Source organism: Bactrocera neohumeralis, chromosome 4, assembly GCF_024586455.1.
Source record: "Bactrocera neohumeralis isolate Rockhampton chromosome 4, APGP_CSIRO_Bneo_wtdbg2-racon-allhic-juicebox.fasta_v2, whole genome shotgun sequence".
NCBI lineage: Eukaryota > Metazoa > Arthropoda > Insecta > Diptera > Tephritidae > Bactrocera > Bactrocera neohumeralis.
In genome coordinates, this window is record NC_065921.1 from 72,585,178 (window position 1) to 72,611,444 (window position 26,267).

The following is a 26,267-nucleotide window of genomic DNA, read 5'->3' on the forward strand; positions in this document are numbered from 1 at the left end:
CTATCCCACCCTAGAATGTTGTAAATCTCATTTAATTTAAGCTGCTTTCGTGTAACGCAATCCGCTTTTAAATAATTTATGCGTGCAATAAAAATTGCGAATCACATTAACGTCTCTCGAAATGGTCTCGGGTTTTTGGAGGGAAAAGGGGGTTATATGTTCCCTCTGTAAGCAGCGCGTAAGCCTTTGTGCTTGCGTCGTCACGTTTAGACTTGTATTCATTTAGCTTATACGCCCAATGACTTTGTGGAGTTTTAAAATCCGACAGGCGTTGAAAATATGCCCGAAAACACCCAAAAGTTGTTTAATATTATGGTTCCCACTCCCTGCCGAATATGTACGAACATATGTAAACACGAGCAAATACAAAAAGCGGCAGCAATCAACCAATAAGTTAGCAAACAACGCTAAGACAATAACAAAGTTAATTGTGAGCATAAAATTTTGGGGCGTGCTAATGCGCCTATATGTATGCTATGACACAAAGGATTGCCGTTTAAGGCAGCGTCACGCAGCCAAGCAGCTGGACTCAGCTGTTTGGGTTCGGTGCGACTCATTAAATAAAATGTGAAATCGTTAATAGTGCGAAGTGCGTGCCTAACGGTTTTCTGTTAGCCGCCACCAACAACAATAACACGCCAAGTATGTGTGTGTGCGTGTGAGAATGACAGCTATATTATTTAAGTGTGTGTAAATGATCAGCGAAACATGTGTATGTGTGTGTGTGTGCGAGAATTTATTTGTTTGCAAATGTAGAAAATGATAGCTTTAGCGACCGAAAATTAATTAAAGCCCAAATGGAAGCAATACAATAAACGAAAAATAGCTGGCGCAGCGCCTCCTGACCGAGCGTTTGGCACATGGCGTGTTGGGGAAGCGGCGTATGTCAACAAGAATATGCAAAAAAAGTGCAAATATTTGTAATAAATAATCACGGTAATAAAAATTTATGCGTGTATGTGTACATGTATATGTTTGTATGTGTGTATGTGTAGGCAATAAATAATAATACAAATGCGTTGAGCCATGCAAATGAAGAAGAAGTGGCAGTAATGGCAGGGAAATAAATACAAATGCCCAGAAGAGAGTGGGTACACACGATATTATCAGGTATTATGGATAACTGTAAACCCAATCAGCAAAATAATATATCCTTTATTGGTTCAACTGACCACAGTTCCCTTTCTTTTTAACCTTATGAAAAACTCAAGATCGATATATTAAAAACTGAGAGCTAGTTCGCGTTGTTTTCGGTGCAACCAAAATTAACATTTTTTCTCATGTATCCATGCCAGACCAGTGCTTAGGTGACTCCGGCTCCTTGATGTGATTTGATTTAAATGTCATGAGGTGACCTCACGAGAAGCTGGCTGCCAGCTTGCTCTATATATGTAAGTAAATCAACAACGTTTCGTAGCCAGTGCTTAGAGTAGTCTCACGCCTCGATGTAAAGTTTAAAAGTCATGAGGTGACCCGGGTGACACGGAAAAGTGACTGCCAGCTGGCTCTATTTAAGTAAAGCGCACTAGGGCTGATCAGTGCTTAGAGGATTCTCGTGCTTCGATGGGATTTGATTTGGAAATCTCAAGGAAACTTCATGGGAAGCTGCCGGCCAGCTGGTTCTCTAAAAGAAAAGCACAGACGATTCCATTGAATCAAAATACTTTCTTCGAAAATTGCATTATTTACTTAGGCAGCACCCCATGTCAAAGGTCGTGAAGGTATCTAATCAAATATAAAAGTTTTCCCATGACTTGGCTAAATATAAACAAAAAGGACATAAAATATAAACAAAGGAGTCATTCATCCCATAGAATGTAAACAAAACGGTAAATGGCTCGAAACGTAAACAAAAGTTGTGGACTTAGCTAAAAGTAAACAAAGGTTGAAGACTTCGCTAAATGTAAACAAAGATTGCAAACTTGATGGAGCCATGTTTCATTCATTGTCACATAGCGATGCAAAAACTCGGCACTCAATTTGATTCGGCAAAATGATAAATTATTCTTAAATAATATGATGCTACATGTTTAGTTGACATTCCTAAATGCCTGTTATTCTCGAAAATTTAACTTTACGGTCATCTAAAATGGTTTCGTAGATTTTTTTTTTATGTTTTCTTGGGTAAAAACCTCTTTTGGGAGCCCACTACCTTCATATGGTTCTTACAGAATGGTGACTTCCCCTTTCATAGTAGTCAGCGATATTAGCCTCGAGTTCGCTGACTGTGCGCTCAAGGCTAGGAATGTCTAAACTCCTTATCTTTACCATCGAGTTTTTTTATGATTTTAGAGCGGCTTGGTTACCTAACCACAGCGGTATTACAGGAAACTACAAAGCTGATAATTTTAACAGGACAGATTCTTCAAGCTATAACTGCGGAACGGGAATGAGTAGGAGCTTCGTTGACTCTTTGTAATTTATTACGGGACTGTTGGACCTCACACCAGCGTTGTTTAACTACCAGCAGTTGCGCAGTGGCAAGGTTCTTCTGGAAAATCAAGGGAATTCTTCGTCCTCAGCAAGGTCCATCTTTCAATGGTTATAGATGTACTTACTGGACACTGCCCGATCGGTATTCAACTGGTAAGATTGAGCATCTCACCGGATGCCAGCTGCATCGGCTGTTTGAAAGAAGATGAGATAGAATCATCTCAATTATTCCACCTCGAATGTTTCGCTTTTGCTAACACATTGGGTCTCATATGTTTAGACATCTAAGTGACATACCGATATGAATTAGAAGACGTAAGCAGATTTGTGATGAGTTCAGGGCATTTGTAAATATCATGCTGCAATAAGTAGAGGAAACTTCAGCTGATATCAATTAGAAGTATAACAACGTTCACCAGATCACTTATGGCATCCTATTCCCTTCCTTTGGGCTCCATTGATTAATGAATTATTACGTCTATTCTTTAATGTCGTCTTTAGTGAACAACATCGTTGGATACGTTTTTAACTCCTGGAACAGACGCAACGGGCTGCTTCATCAACAAAGGCTCTGCAGGTTATCCTGGCATGGAATCATACTCGACCTTTTTAATGAACTGGCATTGTAACAGAGAATTGAAGACCTATGAGGACTTAAACACAACGTTTCCATTCCCCACTAGAGAAGATAGGATCAATGCATCTGTGATCGATATTGTCAAAGTGGCAATAACTAGTATTTTAGTAGGTTACTCGGTTAATATCATCTGGGTACCCGGCCATATGGAAGTTGAAAGGAATGAAAAGGCAGACGAGTTGGCCTGCTCAGAAGCAGCTACAGATATATTCAAGCATACCTCAGCTGCCATAGACCGTTCAGCTGTTTCAAAGAGCAATGACGATAGAGGAATACCTCAGATTTGTGATGAGTTCAGGGCATTTGTAATATCTGATATCAAACTACACGAGTTTTTCGTGGCTACACAGAGGACTGCACTTAAGATTCTAAGTATGATCACTTGCCATGCTGAAGGTTCAGATCTAACCTTAACCCGCCATGCTAAACTAACTTCAGGATTTCAGCGAGTTTCCCCAGACTTCTGAGTTCAAAAAGAAAATGACAGGTATCAAAAATTGGTACTCCCTTATTTCCTTTTATGGCATAATTTGAAAAGTAGAGTGTTCATTAGTAGTTTGGCATCACTATACTTCCAAGAATCCAAGAAAAAAGGAACTACAAATAACAGTTCACCTATTGTTTATGAGGAATTAAACAAAAGCAGAGAATGATTCGAAAGCTTGTCAGGCCACAATCTTGTCGTCGTCATCTATAATAAGATTTCTTCTAGAAAGGACACAAACGGGCTAATGTAATGGGTACTTGTAACTATATCTTTACTAGCACAGATTATTTCCATCTCTTAAAATAGATGAGAAGCGTCGAAAAGATAGTCTTATAGCTGTTGTAACGGCAGAAGATGCTACTGACATTTCGAGGAAAAATTTAGAGTTCTTGGCCGGATAAAAATTCGAGCCCATTTCTGTTATTTAGCTGCGACTGTCGTAGGAAAGGAAGATGATTTTTGCTGTGGCGGCTGTTGATTTTTTCGATAGAAGTATTCCTTGCGGTCTTGAGAGACGTACTGATCAAAATAAGCATTCCAAGTCCGCTTAAAAACGAAAAAAGAGAAAAAGTTAAGTTCAAGCTGGAATCTTTCGTGTGTTCCCAGAAGAGTAGCGAACAGCATAAAATTATATCCCCAACCAATGAGCGACCAAAATGTGCACTGGGTTATTTCCAAACTTCTAAAAATAAAGTTTTTGCTTATTTTTATATAAATAAGGAAACTTTTAATAATAATGTGCGCATGTATATGTGCTCAGTGGACTGTCACAACAAATGAGAAATGTGTTTTTAAAGCGCACATATAAAAAAAAACCAACAACAAGCCACAATCTCGCTTCACACAACTCCTCGCATGTATTGCCGCAACTAACTATCTACACGAAGCAGCTTCTTCGGTACTTTCAGCAGCCTAACACTTCAGTCTACACCCTCTATTTATTCGTTGCGAATTCGCTGGCGAATGTGCTTAGGAAACGGACATGATAAATTGACATTTGCGGCCAGAACCTTTTATTGCCCAAAGAGGAAAACACGAACGCCTACAAAGCGGTTGCGCGTAAGAAAAACAAACGATGTACATGCCGCCCTCGTATGAGCTGAGAGAGGGTGTAAGTGCGTGGAGTAGTGACAGGCGGCGGTTTGCAGCCGGAAAAAGTGCTGCTGCGTCTCGGCTTTCGCAACTTGCGTGGCATTTTTTTTCTTTTTTCCGATACGCATCTGTGATAATGGAATTTGTGTTCGAACAGTTTTTGTTGCTGGCGCGCTCATGCTTTAATCTATATATTTTCTGGTTACAAACGCATTTTTTCTTCAGCGTTAAGTAATATGACGCCACTGGGCTATTGTTCTTGGCCAACAAGAGCCTATAAAGCTTATAATTTTACGTTTATTTATTTAGTCCTGTTTTGTTCGAAAATAACTTCCTCGTGCTCGGTTTTTATAGTTGACTTCGTGAGACAAGTCGTCATTTTTGTCATGATTGCGTTTCTTCCCAAGTTTTAAGCTCCATTCTTAGCGCGTTGTCTACATGAATTTACGTTTTATATATTTGCGTTAACCAAACTTTGCTCTTTCTCTCCAGTCATTCAACCCAAAGTTGACCTTTGTTTCGTATTTATTAATAATTGACTATTTTTTAAGTTAAGTTAAGTTTAGATCCTGTTTTTGTACAGATATATGTATGAGTCCGGCACTCGAATTGTTAACCAATTATAAAAGTCATAAATTCGGTTTGGAAAATTATTTTTATTTATTTTAAAGTACAAAATGTGTGAAAATAAACATAAATTCAGGATCAATTCACTTTTGCTCGATATGACCACATTTTGCCTTAACTATGGCCTTGAGACGGTCAAAAAACGAATCGCAAGCTGCCCGAATGTGACTTGCCGGTATTTTGGCCCACTCACGGACAATGACTTTCTTCAGCATCTCGAGACTGGTGTATTTTTTACTTCGGACCTTGCTCTCCAAAATGGCCCAGAGAGAATAATCCATTGGATTCGCATCTGGTGAATTCGATAGCCATCGTGTGGTGGTAATGAAGTTCGGAACGTTGTTTTTCAGCCATTTTTGGTTCACTCGCGCTGTGCTGAGTCTTGTTGAAACATCCCTGATTTGCGAACGAAATATTTGTTTGCCCACGGCTTCAAAGCAGCCTCCAGAACACTTTCCCGATAATATGTCGTATTTACTTTGACGCCAGGCTCGATGAAAACAATTGGAGAGCGCCCATCTGCGGTGACAGCGGCCCAAACCATTATTTGTGGCGGGTGCTGCCTCTTGGTGGCCAACCGATGACTTAGATTCTCGTATGAACGGTCGGTCAAGTAAACCCTATCGTTTTGAGAGTTTACGAATGGCTCAATTGGAAAAATTTTTCCGTCAGAAAACACAATGTTCGGAATTTGACCGCTTTCGGCCAAGAGAAGCCATTGATCGTTCAGCTGCTTCAAAGAGCAATGACGATAGAAGAATACCTCAGGTTTTGACACACCAGCAACACTGGGCATACCACAAAGTTTGTGCTAGTTTTATGGTGAACAGAACAAAAAGCTTCTACTGATGGGCAAAAGGGAGCTTAGTAATATTATAGGAGTCATCACAGGGCACCTAACTTAAAGATTCCACCTGCAAAAAAATGGAAAAGTGGATTCGTCGCATTGCAAAACATTTTATCTATTCGAATGATCAGCCTTCAGCGGTTGAGACGGAATATGTTCTACGTATCGAAAAATTCCAACTAAAGAGGCATTGTATAGCAGGGGGAGAAAATAATCGTCTTTTTTGCGGGATAAGGTTACGCCTCCATTGTGAAAATAAAAGTAAAAAAAAAAAATAAAATAAAATAATAATTATTTTCCAGGAAAATCTAAAAAAATATAGTAAATGAAACGTTATGCAGGTTTGATTTCTCAATATTCCAAATATTATTTTTATATTTGAGCTACTCATATTATATTCTCTGCATTTGTAATGCTCACAGCTCACTTTTCCTTAACTTGCTTACCTTCGCATTTGTTTTTATGTTTAAGACATCAAGTGACTTATAACAAACGCCTCCTTATGCGTCATTATTAATTATTATTCTGGTGTAAAACTAGTTTTCTGTGACACATTTGCCACTTCAATGTCACAGAATTACTAGCGAGTTGATAGAAATTGCTAGTATACTTTTAGGCGACAAAACATGTGTAGTATTTGTTTACCATGAGCTTCAAGTGTAATTATTTTTTTTCAAGCGAATGTGATACTCGCACAAAACCCTGTATCAAATTACATACCAATGAAATTTGGTGGAGAATAATTAAATATACCACAAAATAATTGAATGAAGTGCGCTTGAAAGTATGCAACTATATTTTAATATGCGGTTAATTTTCCATTATTTGCTATAGTATATATATGTATGTACATACATAACGTTTTGTCTGAAAGAGTGCAGTTATAATGCAGTAGGATCAGTGTCGTCACATTTCAATATCGAATGTAAGGCTGATTTGATTTAGGCATGGCTGCCCGTCTGTACATACGCGTATCTACTAGTCCCCCAGTTTTAGAGATAACGATATGAAATTTTGTAAGCGCGCTTTTCTCACCAAGAAGCTGCTCATTTGTCAAAACCACGTATATCGGATCACTATAGCATATAGCTGCCATACAAACTGTATGATCAAAATTAAGTTTTTGTATGAGAAACTTTTTTATTTGGCAAAATATCTTCATGAAATTTGGCATATTTTATTAAATAAAGCAATTTTATAATCTGCAAAAAAAATTTCCAGTTCGGACCGCTATAGCATATAGCTGTCATACAAATGAAACGTTGAAAATCAAGTGCTTGTATGGAAAACTTTTTCATTTGACAAGATATCGTCATGAAATTCAGCAAGAAATATTATCTAGCGTAGATACCTTACAATTTCCAAAGAAATTGTTTAAATCAAACCACTATAGCATATAGCTGCCATACAAACTGTATGATCAAAATTGAGTTTTTGTATGAAAAACTTTTTTATTTGGCAAAATATCTTCACGAAATTTGGTATTGATTATTGTGAAAGGCAATATTATAATCTGCAAAAAAATTTTGCAGATCGGACCGCTATAGCATATAGCTGTCATACAAATGAAACGTTGAACTTCAAGTGCTTGTATGGAAAACTTTTTCATTTGACAAGATATCTTCATGAAATTTGGCACTGATTATTGTGAAGGGCAACCTTACAATCTCCGATCCAGATCGGATAACTATAGCATATAGCTGCCATACAAACTGTACAATCAATATCAAGTTCTGGTATGGAAACTTCTTTATTTGTGAATATTAATATAGCTTCGGTGTAACCAAATTTCTTTGTTTTTATTGTACATATTCCATATTTTTTTTATTTATTTTCAATATATGCGTATATTTCTGCACTTACAAGTATTGTCCACATCATTTTAAAGTAAGGTTAGTAGCTGCTTTTCATATTTTCTTTTTTAGAAAAGCAGCACTTTTTCTTCATATTTACAAAGTTATATATGTTTTTGCACCACTTTATCTCACGCAACTCACTTTTTCAAGACATTTGCCTTTATTATTCTCACTTCATGGCGTCATCTGTCATAATTGTTTTGCTGTTATCTGACGCCTTCAGCTCAATTTCACTCGCTTTTGCGCTTAGTTTTTCCACTGTTTGGTAAAAAAGGTGTCTTTTTTATCGTGTTACACTATCATTTGTTGTTTTTGGCATTCATTCTACTTCTTTTAGCTGTTTTTTTAATCTTGCTTTTGGTTGAAAAAGAAAACATTCACTACTTTCAAAGAAAAGTGACGTTATTATTTTAAGCTTTTTGAAGTCTTTTGCTTTTAATTTTTCAAAGAAATTTTCCTTATAGTACATATATATATGTATATATATATATGCAGCTACGTATATATTATTGAGGGAAACATACTTATATTTTAAGTAAATAAAATATCAAGCGTACTTCGTAGCTAACAAGTAAAGTCCCCCAAACATGAATCACAATTCCACTCAAATTGCTCAGTGAGCTCATCCATATTGATTTTATAGACACTTCACTCTTTCTTTTATTTATTGGTCTGTTAGAATAGTACATAGTCTCCTTAAAGTTTATTTCATGCAAATTATTAAGTTTTATTATTGTGAGTGTCGCGGTGCTCAGCTTTACTTAGCTGGCAGTCAATGACGTTGATAACTCAATTAAAAGTTACGTATACGCCATGTCCTCACAAAACTTACTTTGATGTGCACATGCCATACATTGACTATTTCGGCCACAAATTGTAGCAAAATAATGAAAATGTATAAAAGTAAAGTAATTAAGCTAGAAAAAAATATAAATTTTCAAAATTAAATAAAACTGGGGGCAAATTCTAACACACTTTTGATTATAAGCGATACCAAAGAAGACGCATGAATTAAGCACTGCTTGCATACTGCTTAAAACAAATTGTGTGCTACTCTGCTATTGGTTATCTTTAATATTTCGGTATTGAAAAAAAAAAAAAAAAACATTAAGAAATCAAAGTTGCTCTATTGCTTTTCAAAATATTCTCCATTAAGGCGTTACCTGGGTTTCGTCGTGTAAAAAAAAATTTTTTTTCGACAATTTTTTCTCATATAAATAATGAAATATTTTATCAGACTTTTTATTGTTACAAACATACAATATTAACAAAGAAATTTTAAATTTTTGAAAAGATACATTTTAAACTCAGCCATTGCGTCGCCCTTTCCGCTGACCCCACGGAAAACAGATGCGCCCGCGTTGGCAGGATAACTCATCAGGATCATCTAAAGTGAAAAAACGTGTTTTAGTTAAAACCTTAACTTCGACGAAGGAAAAAAAACTGAGAATTGGATTTTTGGCAGACATTTTCATTAAAAAAAATTAAAATTTCGCTATTTTTTTTTCAAATAGTTGTAATCGAAAATAAATCCTTCGTCTAAAGATTTTAAAATTGTATTTAAAAGATCTGTGTAAAATTTCATGAAGATCGGTTGAGTAGTTCTCGAGCATTATTGCCAACCAACTTCAAAAACATAGTTTCGAGAAAAGCGCGTTTACAGACGGCGAGCTTAGCCTGGCTAGCCTCGAGCGCATAAGTTCTCAAAGCTCTAACTCCGAAACTATTACTCTGATCAACTTGAAAATTTAAATAAATATTCTAGAAGTGTTCTAGAATTTGGCAAGACAATAAAAAAACTCGATTTTTTGAAACCCGTAAACCCACGTAACCCCTTAAGATCTACACCTTTAATTGCGTTTGAACCAATTGTCGAGGCACTTTTGCCACTCTGATTGAGATATCTGCAAAACATGCCTTTTGAACGCATCAACTACATCTTCAGCTGTCGAAAAACGTTGACCTCTTTGTTTATTTTTTACGCACGGGAATAAAAGGAAGACATTAGATAACAAGTCAGGACTATAGGCAGGATAGCCTATCAAGTCTATGATTTCAGTCTTCAAAAATGCAGTTGTTTCAAGAGATTTATGCGAACTTGCTTTGTCATGGTGAGAAGGGATCTATCTTCGGCGGTTGGTTTTCCTGATTTCTTGAAAGACAACTGGCAAACAAATGGTTGTGTGCCACTCTGCATTTACTGTTTAGTGTTTTTCTGGTGATATGATTGCCACATATTAAATTTTTTCAAAAGAAACAGGCAACCATTTGTTGTGTTGGGTGCGCGAACAACTTTTGTTGCATTCGACTCATCTTGAAACACCCATACAGTCGACTGCTTTTTACTTTCGGGCTCCATGATTCATCATCTGTCATACTGCCGTATATATGTTTCCAAGTAGCGTTATCCTATTTTTTAACTTTTCTCTCGACCAAGCGACAGTCTTTTTTGAGGTTAGGTGTTTGCAGCTGGGTCAATCGTTGGATGACCTCAATGACAACTAATCTAATTCTTACCATCCTAACGGGGATTACATAGCCGTTGCAACAATAACAGTAGTTTTGAGCGATCGAAAAATTATGTGGACCCAACGTCAACAATTTTTTTACAGGAAAATGTTCATCCAATGTTGAATTCATGTACTAATACCCCTAGTTGTCTCAATCTCACGATATGTCAAATGACGATCTTGCAATATCAGTTTGCCGTTTTAGACGACCTCAATGAAATTCATCCTCAAGTGATCTGCGACCTCAATTGAATTCATCAAACCATCGATAAACTCTGGTCATTGATGGAGTTTCATTATCAAAAAATGAATTAAGTTAATCGATGCACTGTTGTTATCGCGCGAAGTGTTGGCTATTAAATACATTTTGCTCTCGAGCGGAATATTTCAAGTTACTATAAACAACACAAATGCCGCTCGTACGTTAAAACGTTCTGAGTATGTATAAAATCAAAAATGTCAACCTTTACGATAAAGTTTCAAGTTTCCAGATTGCTACACTAGTGTAGCCATATCCCGAAATATAAAGGCCGACCTACGTACAAAGTGAAAAGTGGATCGGCAGTTTGTAAGGGTAAAGTAGGCCGATCTGAGCAATGTGCTCGGAGATGTTTTTTGATGTTTTGGACAAAAACTCACGTCAAATTTCGTGAAGATAACTTGTAAAATAAAAAAGTTTTTCAAAAAGCTTAATTTTGATCGTTCAGTTTTTATGGCAGCTATATGCTATAGTGGTCCGATCTAAAAAATTTCTCTAAAGATTGTAGCGTTTCTGTGAATCACACTACAGTCAAGTTTCATGAAGATATCTTTCAGAATGAAAAAGTTTTCCATACAAGCATTTCTCCGATAACCTCGATTCTGACAAATGAGAAATTTCTTGAAAAGAAAGAGATGTCTGCATAATTTCAGACAGAAAGGTGAGCAGCTCAGCCCATCATGCTGATAATATACCCAATTCAAGGTATAATAAAAGCGCTCCATAAAGAAATCTCTCATGCAAAATTTCAATTAAATAGTATACAGTTCAATTTTTATTTTTAAACAAGAATCAATTAAATAATCTATAATTATGACAAAATTCGCAAAGTACTTTTCTATTTGAAACAATCGTAAAAACTCTGAAATCTACAACTGCCAGCCTTTTCCATTTGTACCAACAAGTCAAATATTCCTTGCACAACTCATTTCTCCAACGAAAGTACTACTTCAACTACAGGTATGTTATTTTACTTTTACCTACACTGTTTTCATCTACCGACATGCAACGAAATGGCGCAAGCACCCACCAGTCGGTGGCACACAAACATTCCCTTTCGACACTTTCGTAAAGTGACAAACTTTAATCAACCGCTGGCATGCGACATAACCTCAAAGTGCAATTACATTAAGCAGCAACAAACAGCACAACCACCGCAACTCTCTCCGGCAGTAATGCGACACAAATGAGCACCAAAATGGCAAAGACAAACAACGTACACAAACAAGCACGTGAATTCGAAAGTTTTTTTGTGTATATTCATTTATTATAAAAAGCGCACAGATAGTTATAACTAACGGAGAGAGATACAAGTTCTATTCATGAGCTACAACAGGTGTTTGGCCGTGCTTCCTGATATTTGAGCGTATTAGTTCAAAGTAATAGAACCCTAGATTTTGATCATCAGAAATATGCTCAGAGATTATTATAATATTCGACCGAAAAGACCACGTCCACTACGCAGTGAAGAAAATATAGCAGCCGAAGCTGAGAGTCTATATGAAGACCCCAGAAAGTCAATTCAGAGTTATTCGCAGTAACTGACTGGACTGAAAATGGAATGCCTTGCGTAATTTACGTCTAGATCTTAAAGTGAAATCGTACAAAATACAGCTCGTGCAAGAACTGAAGCCCTTAAACCATCTCAAGCGATATCGCATCACTCTATGGTCTCTTGAAAAGTTTCAAGAAGGTTTCAAGAAGGTTTCGATGTTTTCGAGCCAAATTTTGTTCAGCGATGAGGCTCATTTCTGGCTCAATGGGTATGTAAACAAGGAACATTGCCGCATTTGGAATAAAGAACAACCTAAAGAGATTCCAGAGCAGCCTTTTCATCCAGAAAAAACAACGGCTTGATGTGGTTTGTGGGTCGGGAAAAACATCGGTTCATATTTCTTTCAAAATGATGCTGGTGAGAACGTAACCGTCAATGGCGACCGTTATCGCGCCATGATAACCGACTATTTGATGCCTGAAATTGAAGCTCGTGATCTCGACGACATTTGGTTTCAACAAGACGGCACCACTTCCCACACATCGCATCAATCAATGAATTTATTGAGAGAATACTTCAGTGAGCAGATAATTTCACGTTTTTAGCCGGACGATTGACACCCAAGATCGTGTGATATCACAGTGTTAGACTTTATCCTGTGGGAACATGTAACGTCTAAAGTCTAAAATCCAGCTTCGATTCTGGCCATGGAGCAAAACTTCACGGGTGTCATTCGCCAGTTACCAATCGAAATGTTCGAAAGAGTCAGCGGAAATTGGACTCAATGAATAGACCATCTGAGACGTGGCCGCGGTCAATATTTGAAAAAGATAATCTTCAAAAAATAAATGCCAAAAAATGTTCTTTCGAATGATAATAAAGGTTCCCCATTAAATTTGAGGTTTCTGTGTTTTCTCTTTAAAAAAGTGGTGAATCTGGATATGGATCACCCTTTACCATATATTCGCGCCCACATTTCGAACACACGAACTACTGCACGCCAGTTAAGCACTCAATTCACTCAGCTGCGTCTGTCATCAGCGGCATTTACTCGCACCCTGGTGCTGTTTTGTGTCTGCCATAACTTGGTGCGCTCACTAATTTAATAAAACGGTAATTGCGTAAGGATGTTAAACTGGCAGTATGAGTAATTATGGGAATTATAACAACAACACCAAAGCTGCTAACAAAGTGAGAAAAACAATGAAAATAACAAAAACTAAAAAGCAGTTTGGCTTGTTGTTTGATAGTGTCGGTGTATAGTTGGAAAGTAAGAGATGGTAAGAACGGTCTCTTGTAAGAATTGTAAACAACTTTAGATTAGCTTGCAGAAAACTTACTTTGCTGCAGTTTACAAGTACAAGTTTGAATGGAAAAGGGTTTGTATGTGTACAATGCTGGAGTTCTTTCCACTTATGCGTTGAATATCATATTGATTATCAACCAAGTCGCTGTGAGTACGAGTATCAACAATAAAGTTGGTAAAACCCAGATTCAAATTCCTTTTACTTCTTTGCGTTTGAAATTTAAGAAACATTTCTATAAGTTCCTACTTGAGTATTGCGAAGACTTACAAAGGAATAAGGTTCCCAAGTAAACCACTTGGAATGAAAAAACTACAGTCCTTTGCGTAGCTTAGATTATAAAGATCCTCATATATCGACGAAGTACTTTGAGCTGGACTAGCAAGATGTTTCAATCAACCTCAACTATGAAAGAAGAAGAAAGAGAATAGTTGTTTACACAACATCTTCCTTCAACAAGCTTTGGAAATTTACATGCAACAAGATTGCGAGTCTCACGCAGTGTCCAGTAAGATTTCTTCAAATTGTGCCGATGTGCACTTTGTTAAGGACAGAGTTCAGTGAACCTTGTCGAATCCATTTTGAGAAAGAAGGAGCTCGCAGCTACCCTTATGCTGGTAGTTGACGAACGTTTACGGAGCTCACGTAAGGTCCGTGTACTTAGGGCTAGAAATGCAGAGGAAAATTGTGCCGGCGTTATGAGTATCTAAATTAACAAAATTTGTATGTTTGAACGTTCCTGCAGAGGTCCTCCGGAATTTCTTATGACAACAAATCTGGCGAAATTTTTATGCTAGAGGTCCACATTAAGGTTCATAGAACTACTAGGTTTTAGCAACGTTCACATGGCCGCAATGATAGGTGTTCCAACTGTACTTTGTTCCATTGGCACTCACGCGGTGTGGTTAAAGATTTGGAGGACGCAACTAGTCAAAGTTGCAGAGAGGAAGATGGTTTGAAGACATCTAGACCCTTTCTCTGTCTCTTTCGCCAGACCAAGTCTGAAGGATCTGGGTTGCCATACTTTCTACGAACCCGGTGAATCGGCTGGAGTAGATATTAGCCGGATCATAAAATTTAGAGCTGGCCCTGAACACTTTGTAGATATGCGACGGTCTTTTTGATCCATATTTGGAAGTTCTGAGCATCGTAAAGATTAGGCGTCTCTAGCTGTTCAAGAGGGATTATGCGTGGCTTTAGGAAAAGTAAGCCTATTTACCTAACATATCCTAACATAGATGCTTGAGGCATTATTATTCGTTCAAATTTGATTGGACTGAACGTAACGTTACCGTCAATGGTGCTACTGGTGGTTGATGATTTTTTGGCATCTACTATCAATATCAGAGGTTGGAGTCATGTGCAGGAGTTCACGCAGATGTTGAAAGTTCTCTGAGCGCCATTCACTGGGGAAACGATTCAGAAACGATTCTTTTACTGAGCCATATGTAGCAGCTCAAGACTTCCGTTCAGTATCCTTTGGGTAGTCAAAAATATCCGTTTGAAATCTGCTAAAGTGAGAAAGCCAGGTGCATGGAATGTCCGGTTCCTTAATTGGGAAGGTGCCGCTTATGTTCTCGTTAGAGTAAAAGCTGAGAGGTGTGGGATTCGTGATGGAAGAAAGATTCCGTCGCCGAGTTCTGGCTTTGACGCCGATATAGGTCTAGAGAGGTCTAGCCACAATCCGCATCAAAACGAAGTTCTTCAAGACATCGCTGATTTGCGCCCACGCCCAGACGTAAGAGAAGGACGATGTGACTAAAGAAGTCTTTTATGAATACTTAGAGGGCACATATGAGAGCTGACCCCGCCAAAATCGTGCTTGGCGACTTTAGCAACAGGTTGGGCAAAGAAGGTAGCTTTGGCACAACGGTCGGTAAATTTAGCCTCCATGATGAAACATCCCCAAATAGGTTGAGGTTGATCGACTTCGCCGGGGCCCGAAATATGATTATCTGTAGTACTAGATTCCAGCATAGAAAAAGTCATCAAGCTACCTGGCTGTCTCCGGTTCGAAAAACTACCAACCGGATCGATCATGTTGTGATAGACGGAAGACACGTCTCCAGTGTTTTAGATATGTGTGCGCTCCGAGGTCCTAACATCGACTCGGACTACTATCTTGTTGCAGCCAAGATTCGCACCCGCCTCTGTGCAGCAAAAAGCGCACGTCAACAAACACAAGGAAGGTTCGACGTCGAGAAGCTACAATCACAACAGACAGCCGAACGATTTGCTACTCGGCTTGCACTCCTGCTCTCTGAGAGCACAAGTCAACAACTCGGTATAAGGGAACTGTGAAACGGGATTTCAAACTCCTTACGTATAGCTGCTAACGAAACCATTGCTTTTCGGAGAATGCAAAAGAATAGCTGGTACGCTGTGGAGTGCCGTGTCTCAGTGAAGAGAAAACAGACTACCCACCCCGTAACATTAAAGTCGACCTCAGCACGTGCGGTTTGAGATAGATACCCAGAGTTGAAGAGAGAAGCGAGACGCATTTGTAGACAAAAAAGAGAGAGAGGCCGAAGTGCGTGAATATGAAGAGCTTGTTAAGCTGGCCGACAGGGTAATGCTCAAATTTCTACGAAAAGATGCGGCGACTAACAGAAAGTTTCAAGACCGAAGCAACGCACAGAAGTGATCTAGTGACTGATTCCCAGAGCATACAGAAATTATGGAGGGAACACTTCTCCAGCCTGCTGAATGGCAGTGAACGTAAAACACCAGGAGAAGGCGAACCCGATTCCCCAATTGATGAAGATGGAGCATACGTTCGATTGCACGACCATGAATGAGTTTGAATAGCAATTATCCGTCTGAAGAGCAAGAAAGCGAAGAGGACTTCAATGACCTCAGTTGTAATTTGTTCCAGCAAGATGGGGAATTACGCTATTCAGCGTGAAAACCGGCATTTTGTTGGTACACTTTTTAGTCTCAAGACGTTGGTTCTATGAAAACCAAACTTTATTTGAAGCTTGCTAATAACAAGAGTGTGAATTCGTTGGAAAAATAGTATAAAAGTTAAGCACAAATATTTTTATTTATTACCAAGCTGAGAGGAGTTAAAAGTCGGATTTGACTTTCTAAAAAAATTAAAATAGTTGCTTGAATATACCTTTCAAAAACTATTTAAAACCTTTATACACTTCAATTCGAATAACAAGAACTCAGTCCGCACAAATATTCAAAGCAAATCTCACAATTCTCATAGAGAACCGCTTCCATTCGGAATGTTGGCGGCTAAAATCGAATCGAAGACAATGAAACGTGCTAGAATGCGTGACGCGGCTGATGGCGCCAGCTTTACTGCCATTTTGTCTGTGTCGCGCGCACAAGCGCACAAACACAAACACGCTTTTATGTGGCGTGTAAGTATGTATGTGCTTTTCCAAGAATCTATATTTATACTTAGTCACCATGATTTGACAGGATGTGCCGAAAGCGAGCGGAGAACGAGAATAGTTTGAGTAAAGTTATTTACGTGACACATACTTGTGCCGATTACAGATTTCTATGTATGCGTAAGCATCCAAAAGGTCACATGAAAGTGTACATCGAAATGCATATATTTGCATTTGTGTTTGAGTGCAAAACATTAAATTTTAACTAGAATGTCATTTGAGCCAAACTTCTACAAATAAGTGGATGTTCGTGGAAGGAAGCAAAGCGAATTTAAAATGAACTTTTTAGGCAAATCAATCAAAGTTTCGTCGTCCTTTCTATCATCCTGGATGACTGTAAAGGGCAGAAGCCATTAGAAGAAGCTAGTGAGAAAAACTAAGAAAACTGTATGGAAGTGTCGTAAGGTTTATTCTAACCAATGATGCATTAGTCTGGTGGCAAATGACGAAATAGTTTTTTACGCTTTCGATCTGAGGCTTGGTGCTCAAGATTTGGACAGTTGTAGCATCGATAGTAATGCTCGAATCTATCCCATCAAATACCGATATGCTTTGTTTTTGGTCAGTTGCTTGATCAACTAAAGGGTGATCCATTTCGAGGCTCTCTACTTTTTTAAAGAAAAAATACAGAAACTTCAAATTTAGTGGTGGATGTTTAATATCATTCGAAAGAACATTCTTTGGCATTTCGTTTTTGAAGATTATCGCTTTCAAATGTTGGCCGCGGCTACGTCTCAGATGCACCATCTGAGTCCAGTCTATCGAATCTTGGAGGCAGCTAAGGGTGGCGTTCATCTCGAAGACCGGAAAGAAGAAAATTTAATGTTAAAGCTTTCAGGCCTATCAACCTCTCCTCGTTTTTTTGTTGAAGGTGTTTTAACTTATGGATCCGCACATCGGTGGCAGTATACCGATAGACATGATATTAGGAGTTCAGCATGCCTACAGCAAAAGCAGGTCGGTAGACACGGCTCTGCTTGTGCGATGACTAAAGGGAGCACCTATGCAAAAAGAATAGCTATGAGGTTAAAAATATGAGGTTTATTTTCTATCAAAGATGAGGCCCAAGTACATCATTTTTTCATCAGGGATGTGGCCCAAGTACATTATCTTTTCATCAGAGTAAAGCTGAGAGCACCCCAATGAGGGAAGAAATACGTCTGGAATTTTGTACACTTCATAAAAAAAACCACTTCAGTTTTATTTGAATTGACAGCTAGGCCGTTTCTCTCCGCCCAGCTAGCTTGTGCCACATAAACGGTATCTAGGAAATTTCCTTTAACCATTAAAGAAGCTTCATTAATTTAGATATCATCACACAGCCTCATCCCTCGAGCTATTTCAATAGGTCATTTATCACTAAGAGTCAGAGTAATGGAGATAGAACCTCAACTTGCTGAGCCCGCAAGAAAGGGCAACTTACTCAAGTTCATCAGTATGGTAAATAGTATGGGTTCCATTGTCTTCGTGTACTCGGGCACTGGTTCTACAGGCCGCGTGTGAGCTTAGTAAGTGTTGGTCAACAACCAAAACTTCTAGGTTTCCAAAAGTCTTCTAGCATAGTGTGGAACATAAAAAGTCCATGCTACTACTCAGCTCTAAGCAAAGTGCACATGGCCGCCATGATAGATAGAGACTGTTGCATTGGTACTCAAGCGTTGAGGCTGATGGTTTTGAAGGACACAACTTATCAAAGTTGCAGGGAGGAAGATGAGGTGGATATATCACTGTCGAGTCTTCCCAAGATAGGACGAATCGTCATGGTTGCCATATTTGTTATGGACCCGGCGAATTGGCTGGAGTAGATGTTAGTCGGCTCAGTAGAACAGGGACTTGCTCTATGTTGGTCGGCCGAGCATCATTTTGGTTCGTACTTACGAGTTCTGGGCATTACAACGAACAGGTGTGTCTAGCTGTCCAAGTGGAATTATTCGAGGCCTCAATATAGTTGTGGCTTGCTCTAGGTCGCTCGAACGAAGTACTTTTTGGTCCATATTTAGGAGTTCTGAGCATCATAACGGATAGTCGTCTCTAGCTATCCAAGTGGGATTATTCGAGGCCTTAAGAAAGTTTTGGCTTGCTCTAGGTTGGTCGGCCATCTTTTTAGTTTAGAATTAATAGTTCTAGCCATTACAACAGTCAGGCGTCTCCAGCGGTCCAAGTGGAATTATTCGAGGCCTCAATATAGTTGTGGCTTGCTCGAGGTCGCTCGAACAAAGAACTTTTTGGTCCATATTTAGGAGTTCTGAGCATCATAACGGATAGTCGTCCCTAGCTATCCAAGTGGGATTATTCGAGGCCTTAAGAAAGTTTTGGCTTGCTCTAGGTTGGTCGGCCAACGATGTTTTTAGTTTAGAATTAATAGTTCTAGTCATTACAACAGTCAGGCGTCTCCAGCGGTTCAAGTGGGATTATTCAAGGTCTCAATAAAGTTATGGCTTACACTAGGTTGATCGACAGGCGGTCTTTTTGATCCATGCTTATGAGTTCTGGGTATCACATCAACGGTCAGTCGCTTCTAGCTGTCCACGTTGGATAAACTAGTATCTTTACAGAGACCAAATGATACGTAAATATGTACATATAGATGAATGAAGAATAATACCGCAAATATATCCTGTACTATGTAAAAGTGCGGTTCCGTTAAAACGTTGTAGCTTCTATCTTTGTTTATGGTTATAAAGTGTAAAGAATTTTTCATTTCTGTAAACCCTAAAATTGCGTTTCGTATTGTTGTTGCGGTTGCCATTCCAACGCTGTAGGACAATTCAGCTTCGGTGCGCATTGTGCTTTTGTTGTTGTTGTCACATGGTACTTTACCGTAATTTTTTATACTTTGCGCTCTGGTTTGCAACGTGCCTCACGCCATCGACTACGCGAACTCGGTGGCCACACAAATGCCAATACATAATGGGTTCGACACAAAACGACTGTCGTGCGCAACGTCAAAGCGCAACAACAACAACAGCAAGTTGTTTATTGCTTTGTTGTTGGTGTGTGTAGGGGTTGTTGTTATTAGTTTACCGTTTCAGTGTTTTGTAATAATTCTTCGCACTGTTGCAGGGTTGTGTGGGTGGCGACTATTTGTTATTATTACCGTTATTGTACACATTTCCGCTGTGGAATTCTCCGTTCATTTGTAGTTGTTGTTGTTGATGTTTTTGTAACAAAGCGTTGCGGTGTACATTTTATACACTCACACCAACACACTCATTATGTTTACACTCCATTTTTCCCTGATTGCATTAATACATTGCCGTTATAAAATCTCAATGAGGTTATGTTGAAACCCGTTCCGAATTTGAAATGAATCTAAATCTTTGTTATATGGCGGAAAAGCTTTTAGAAAAACTTGATGGACCAAATGAGGTAGAAGTAGATTAGTCGTGTCATACATACACTATGGGCAAGAAATAGTAAGACTTTGTTCATAATTTTAAAAATATTTATTTAAAATCTATGTCGCACCCCTCAAAGTAATCTCCCTCGGTTCCAATACGCTTGTGTCAACGTTTTTTTCAATGCTCGAAACAGTTGTTAAAGTCAATTTCAAGAATAGCTTCAATGTGAGTAGCGATTCACGTTTAAAGTCTTCAGTTGACTCAAAACGATCCCCGGAACGGTCGAGTTTGAGTTTGCTGAATAGCCAAAAGTCACTTGGATACGGCAGTTTAAGCACAATATTGGTTGACAATTTGACGAATAACTCACGTAGAATCAATCCAGTATGCGACAGTCCAATATTGTGGTGCAAAAACCAAGAGTTGTCGGCCCATAACTCCGGCCAAAATACAAAAAGCTTCACGCAAACGACGCATAACACTCAGTAGAATAGAAAGTTTGGCAGGTCGAAACGAACTCGGAGTCCACCACACCTCGACAATCGAAGAACCTTTATTTTTTAATTGATTTGACGTGTTTTTTAGGCTTCGGCACACCCTTGCCGTGATATTCGGAACATTGATCATCTGTTTCCGGGTTGTAAGCATAGATCCAAGACTTTACGCCAGTAATAACAACGTTTCAAAAAGCATTGTTTCACAGATGTTAACGCGACGCTGTTTTTCGAAAAAATTTAGTGACAAGTAGGTCGTGATTTCACTTTTCTTAGGACTAAATAATCTTTCATTATGCTTTTCACTGGTATTTGCGATATCTCAAAGATGCCAGTAAGATATCTGACTGTAAATTGCACGTGATATGTGAAGTTAGGCTATGAGATCGACCCTAACAGCAATCTCACTTGAGCAGCTTAGAATGCCGGTCAATTGTGGTACCTAAAACTTCTGTAGTATTATAGATCTTAAAAAAAATTGGCCGGAAAGCTAAGACTGCCAAGACGTTTCAATTTCAGTCTTGCAAAGGCTGGACAATGAAGGAGAAAGTGTCTGGCTGTTTCACCTTACTCTCCTGCATGTAACTGTGACGACTTGCTGCGATAAGATCACATCATGAATTCCTATAAACCAAGGTCTAGTAAGAACCCCTGCAATTGCGGTAAAATGAACTTTGCTAAGGGCAAGTATTTCAATAGATTTTCTGCGTACTATTCAATGCCAAAAGGATCTTGCAGTCGCACAGAAGCAAGATGCCGACCAGCTCTGCCAAATGCACGCGAGTTCCATTGGTCCAGTGCTAGAGTGCAAGACGTCTATGGAGATCCAATTCGGTCCCATTCCGATGTGATTGGGGTAAGCGTGCTGCCTCTGGCAAGGTCATCAGCTTTGCACTTACCAGCGATTCTGCTATGACTAAACACTCAAACGAGTCCGATGATGAGGTGCCTTGAAGCTACTTGTTGTGCGGACCGACACTCCTTGACTAGTTTTGAACGCACATCTTGCGAGCTCGGTGTTGGTACTGCCGGAATGAATGCTCACCACCTTGAAAGAGGCTGCACTTCGTAGCACTACGTCTATTGTGACCGTAATGACAGCCACTTCTGCTTGAAATATACTGCAGTGGTCCGGTGACCTAATAGCTAACATTGACGGCGAGGTTCTTACTGAAAAATCCCCTTCATAGCTTCGACCCACCCGTTAAAAAACTTACTGCGTCTCTTCTTCAACGACTTCTCGTAGTCTACAAATTCCCCGTGGGGTATGTGAGCGGTGAAAAGTCAGAAGTAGCATCATCTGTAACGTAGTGGAACAAGTTTTCAGGAATGCAATTGAAGGAAGTGTCAAACCTCCTGGGGTGTAATGGGGTATAGTTTGTTTCTGGTTAAGCAGTTACAGTTGTAGGACTATATCCAATTCCTACTCTTGCGCGAGTAACTCTTGCGTAAGATGCGGTAGCCAACCCGTGTGGAGCCTGGGGTCATGGCTAAAAGAGAGGAAGGTTCAGCGGAGCCTTTCCGACATATTCGGTTTAAAGGTTTATTGAAGCGTAATCGCAGCGCCTGTTCACCAGAGATGCGGCTGCGAGTCTTGAAACAAGCGTCTCGCTTATAAAGTATAAAGCTTTATACTTGTACTACTCGCAAAGCGAGGCTGTGCGCTAGATTTCTGGTCCACTACGTAAAAGCCACTCCCTATGAAAAGTAAACAACAGCCTCAGATGAAAGATGCAACTTTTGATGAGGACCACAGCAAATGTAACAAGGACTATGATTTGACGGCATTCACGTGGAATGTTAATAGTGGAAGTGCCGGTGGTAGGCTGATTGATGTCCTCGTAAAACTAAAAGCTGCCATCACCACCGTCCTAGAAATGCGATGGACAGGACGAAGGAGACGAGTAGGTCCTTGTGACTATGATGGAACGATAAGCTGTAGAAGATATACGACGATATTGTCATATGTAGTTGAGCGAATCAAGAGACAGCGGCTGCGCTGGCTAGGTCGCGTGTTTCGGATGGAAGAGAGCACTCACTCCAGTTTTGAAAGTTTTCGATTCAGTACTCGGGGTAGAAGTAGAGGATGAGGAAGACCTCCACAGTGCAGGAGAGATCAGATGGAGATGGATCAAATGAAGAATGTGTAGTCCGCAATGTACCTCTCAATACAGCGTTGCATGATGCTTGCTTGTTTGCCTGTATGTCGCACCGTCTCAACGGATGCGATGCAGGTCTTGTTAGGTGCACCCCCTCTTGACCTGATTGTCATACAGCGTGCTGTTGCATTCAGGTTAAGAAGGGGCTTGAGTGTGTCATTGCTGCGGAATGACTGGATTTCTGACGATGATGTGGAGAGGGAGGGATATCTAGGGAGCAAGAGGCTCCTAGATGATAGGGTTAGGTGTAGGTGGCAAGAACGTTGGGACAATAGTCCTAACGGCCGAGTGACGTACGAGTACATTCGGGACGTGGGGTTCGTTGAGGATAACCCAGACTTTTGATTTTGTCTGAGTCTGGGTTTCCTGCTTACGGGGCATGGGCCTCTGAATGCATTTTTGCATCAGAGGCACCTTTCGGATACGTCGGGGTGTTTTTGTGGGGCGGGGTTAGAAAATTGGTCGCATTTAATTGCGGAGTGCCCGATGTACTCGGACATTAGGGATCTGGGTGGTATGGGGATTAGCTGGACTGATGGACGATTAGATGTTAGTGGTGTGATCTCCACTAGTCGGAATACCGAACAGTTAGGGTCGTTTGCGCGTGAATTATTTAAGCGGCGAAGGCGGTTAGCTGGAATTAGGGTTTAGTTTTTGTTTGATTGGTGTGTGTATGTGATGTATGTATGGGGTCCAACCCCTGGCCACCAGTCCAGAGCCGTATGGAAGCTCAACTGGTAGTAGTTTCGGCTACGAGGTCTGACCGGAGACTTAATTCTGGTACCACGGGGAGCAGGAGCCCTTGGAGGTATCTCCAACCTGCTCATGCGGACTGACCCCTTTGGGGAGTATCGTGGTGGTTGTGGTTAAAACCCAAATGCGGGAAGAACTGACTTTGTCAGTTGAATGTGGAGTTGCATTGCAACCGGGTGCCGGACCCAAAGCACGGCAAAGCTTTTAGATGGGCCTCGAACCCTACCAAGGTGGTTAGTGTGTCCATTCCACACTGCCAATTGGTACTGAAAATGCTTATCATTCTCAGGGCGCTGATCAACGCATTGATTTGATCCGCTGTGCTTTTGAGGGCCGTGGAGTAAGGCTGTCGTCAGCAGGTGCCCACGTAAAACACACCGGACGTTGTACCGGAGATGTCGGTGGGAGTCGCTCTTTAAGATCGTTGAAGCTTCCTAGCAATTGTAGCCTTTGCGAGCATGCCTTCACTTAAATAAATCGTAAATAAAACTATTGTTAAAAGGATTTTCACGATTTATTAGCTCTGTGTGCCTACGAGTTCGAACTTTGTATCGAGAGTTTCGACCATCCCGACCTCCGGAGCGGCAATTAAAATGTTTCGCGCCAATTTGTTTACTCTTTCTCGTACTAAAATAAATATTTAAAAAGAAGCTACTAACTTTATATTTATGTACAAATATTGCATTAGGGTGGTGCTTAAATTTGTTTTAAGAAATTTGTAAAGTAAATTGCTAAAGCCGGAAATGCTTCCGTGGTTACCAATATATTCAAAGAGTTGGTAAGGTTCCGATCGGATTAAGAACCAAGTATCTCGACTTAGAAAAGTAAAAATACTTTGCTTATTTATAGTTTTAAGTGTATTTTTTTCTTAAGTTTCCATAAAATATAAATATTCGGGAGAGAAATTTAGAAAAGTTAGCTTCAGTCTTGCTGTCACCGATTGTGGGTGTGCAATTGAATTCTTTTATGTTCTAAATATTTTGGAGTGTAATACACTGCTTTATGACTTTATATTTACGTACTTCCTCATCTTGTTTTTGTAATTTAACCATTTATATGTTATCCCTTGTAACTGGACACATACACCCGGCGGCTTTTGGCGCTCAAAGGCGAGCGGATAAAAGTGTTACGCTTCCGCTGCTTGTTTGTTGAGTTGCTTACACAATTTCGGACAGCGTAAGCAGTCAAATGTTTGCGAAATATTTGTTGTGCGCCTGAATGTAGGCTAGCTTGTTTGTTTGCAGTTGCCTTTCTCGTACACTGACGCACAAAAGTAAACAGCCGTGTTTGCAGAAAAAACAGAAATACAAATTTATGCAGTGGCAGCGGCAGCGCAGAAATCACTCTTGCAAATACCCTCGGGGCGACCGTTCTTTTTGTGTTTCGCATGAAATTTCGTCGTTTTCGACAAAGCAAAGCGCTTTGTATGTGCGTGTGTTTGTATGTATTGTGTGAGACATTAAAATACTTTGTATTTATCTTTTAACTTGTTGATACCTAAAAGTTTTTCAGTTATTGCGTTGACAAGTTGCACCAACTGTTCTTTTTTGCCAATTTCAAGTGGAATTTTAATGGAATCGATATGATTCCATGTGTGATTTGGAAATGCTTACATATTGCTTTCAGTTAGTACATATGCTTGGGGATTGAGAATCTAATGATTTATTATTACTGTAATTTTTATAATGCAGCTACACTTAAGTTCTTCAACAACTTGCAAAGGCAAGCATGAAAGTCCCAAATCTCCTATAAAAGCAGTGTCAGCGCTCTAACTCGAACTAAATCGCTGTTTAAACTGTTTTCTAGCCTCAAGCTCATGAACCGTGCACTCAAGGGTCAATAAGGAATGCCTAGTCTCATTATCAAACGCATTGAGTCACTTTGTGATAAGACAAATATGGTTGCCAGGCCATACCGATATCACATGTAAGCAAGGATAAGCACGCCATCCCTACTGTCAGTACGGGGGACAGGTTAGTGCTCCGTCATGCGTTGTACATCTGCATGGAAGCCACGGAATCTTGGCTAGCACTGAACCACCATCGGTTTTTGCGCTGTCGCTAGATATTTTTGGCCGCATCGCAGGAGATCCAGTGAGCTCTTTGGTCTCAGTAAAGCTAGTCTCATCCTAGTTGTGGTGATACTAACACTATACGCAGTCCACGCAGTAAGGTTGAGAATCTTACCGCATGCCAGCTGCCGAAGCTGTATCGAAGATGCCGACGTGGAACCATCTCAACACTTCCTTCTTAGTTATACCGCGTTTGCGAAAAAAGTTTACATCCTTGGAAGTTCACATTTTCAGATGGTCAACCGAGCTGATGGAATAGTAATTATTGTAATTGCCGGCTCTTAAGATCGGATATAGGAGTTCCATTTTTATGGCTTCAGAATGGACTACGAGGTATGACAATTAAGTTATGAGACTGATTCAATAAAAACCGTATATTTGAAAATTATTCTACAACTCTGCCATCCCCTTCAAAGTAGTCCCCTTGGGCAGCTATACAGCGATTTCAGAACGTTTTCCATGCTTCGTAACATTTCTGAAACGCTTCGACTTGGATGT

General features: G+C 39.7%; 1 protein-coding gene across 3 annotated transcripts in view; it reads left to right on the forward strand.

Annotated features, from left to right (window-relative positions):
• The window catches only part of LOC126755192 (uncharacterized), a 260,812-nt gene that overhangs the window by 29,444 nt on the left and 205,101 nt on the right, over nt 1-26,267 (forward strand). The window lies entirely within an intron of this gene.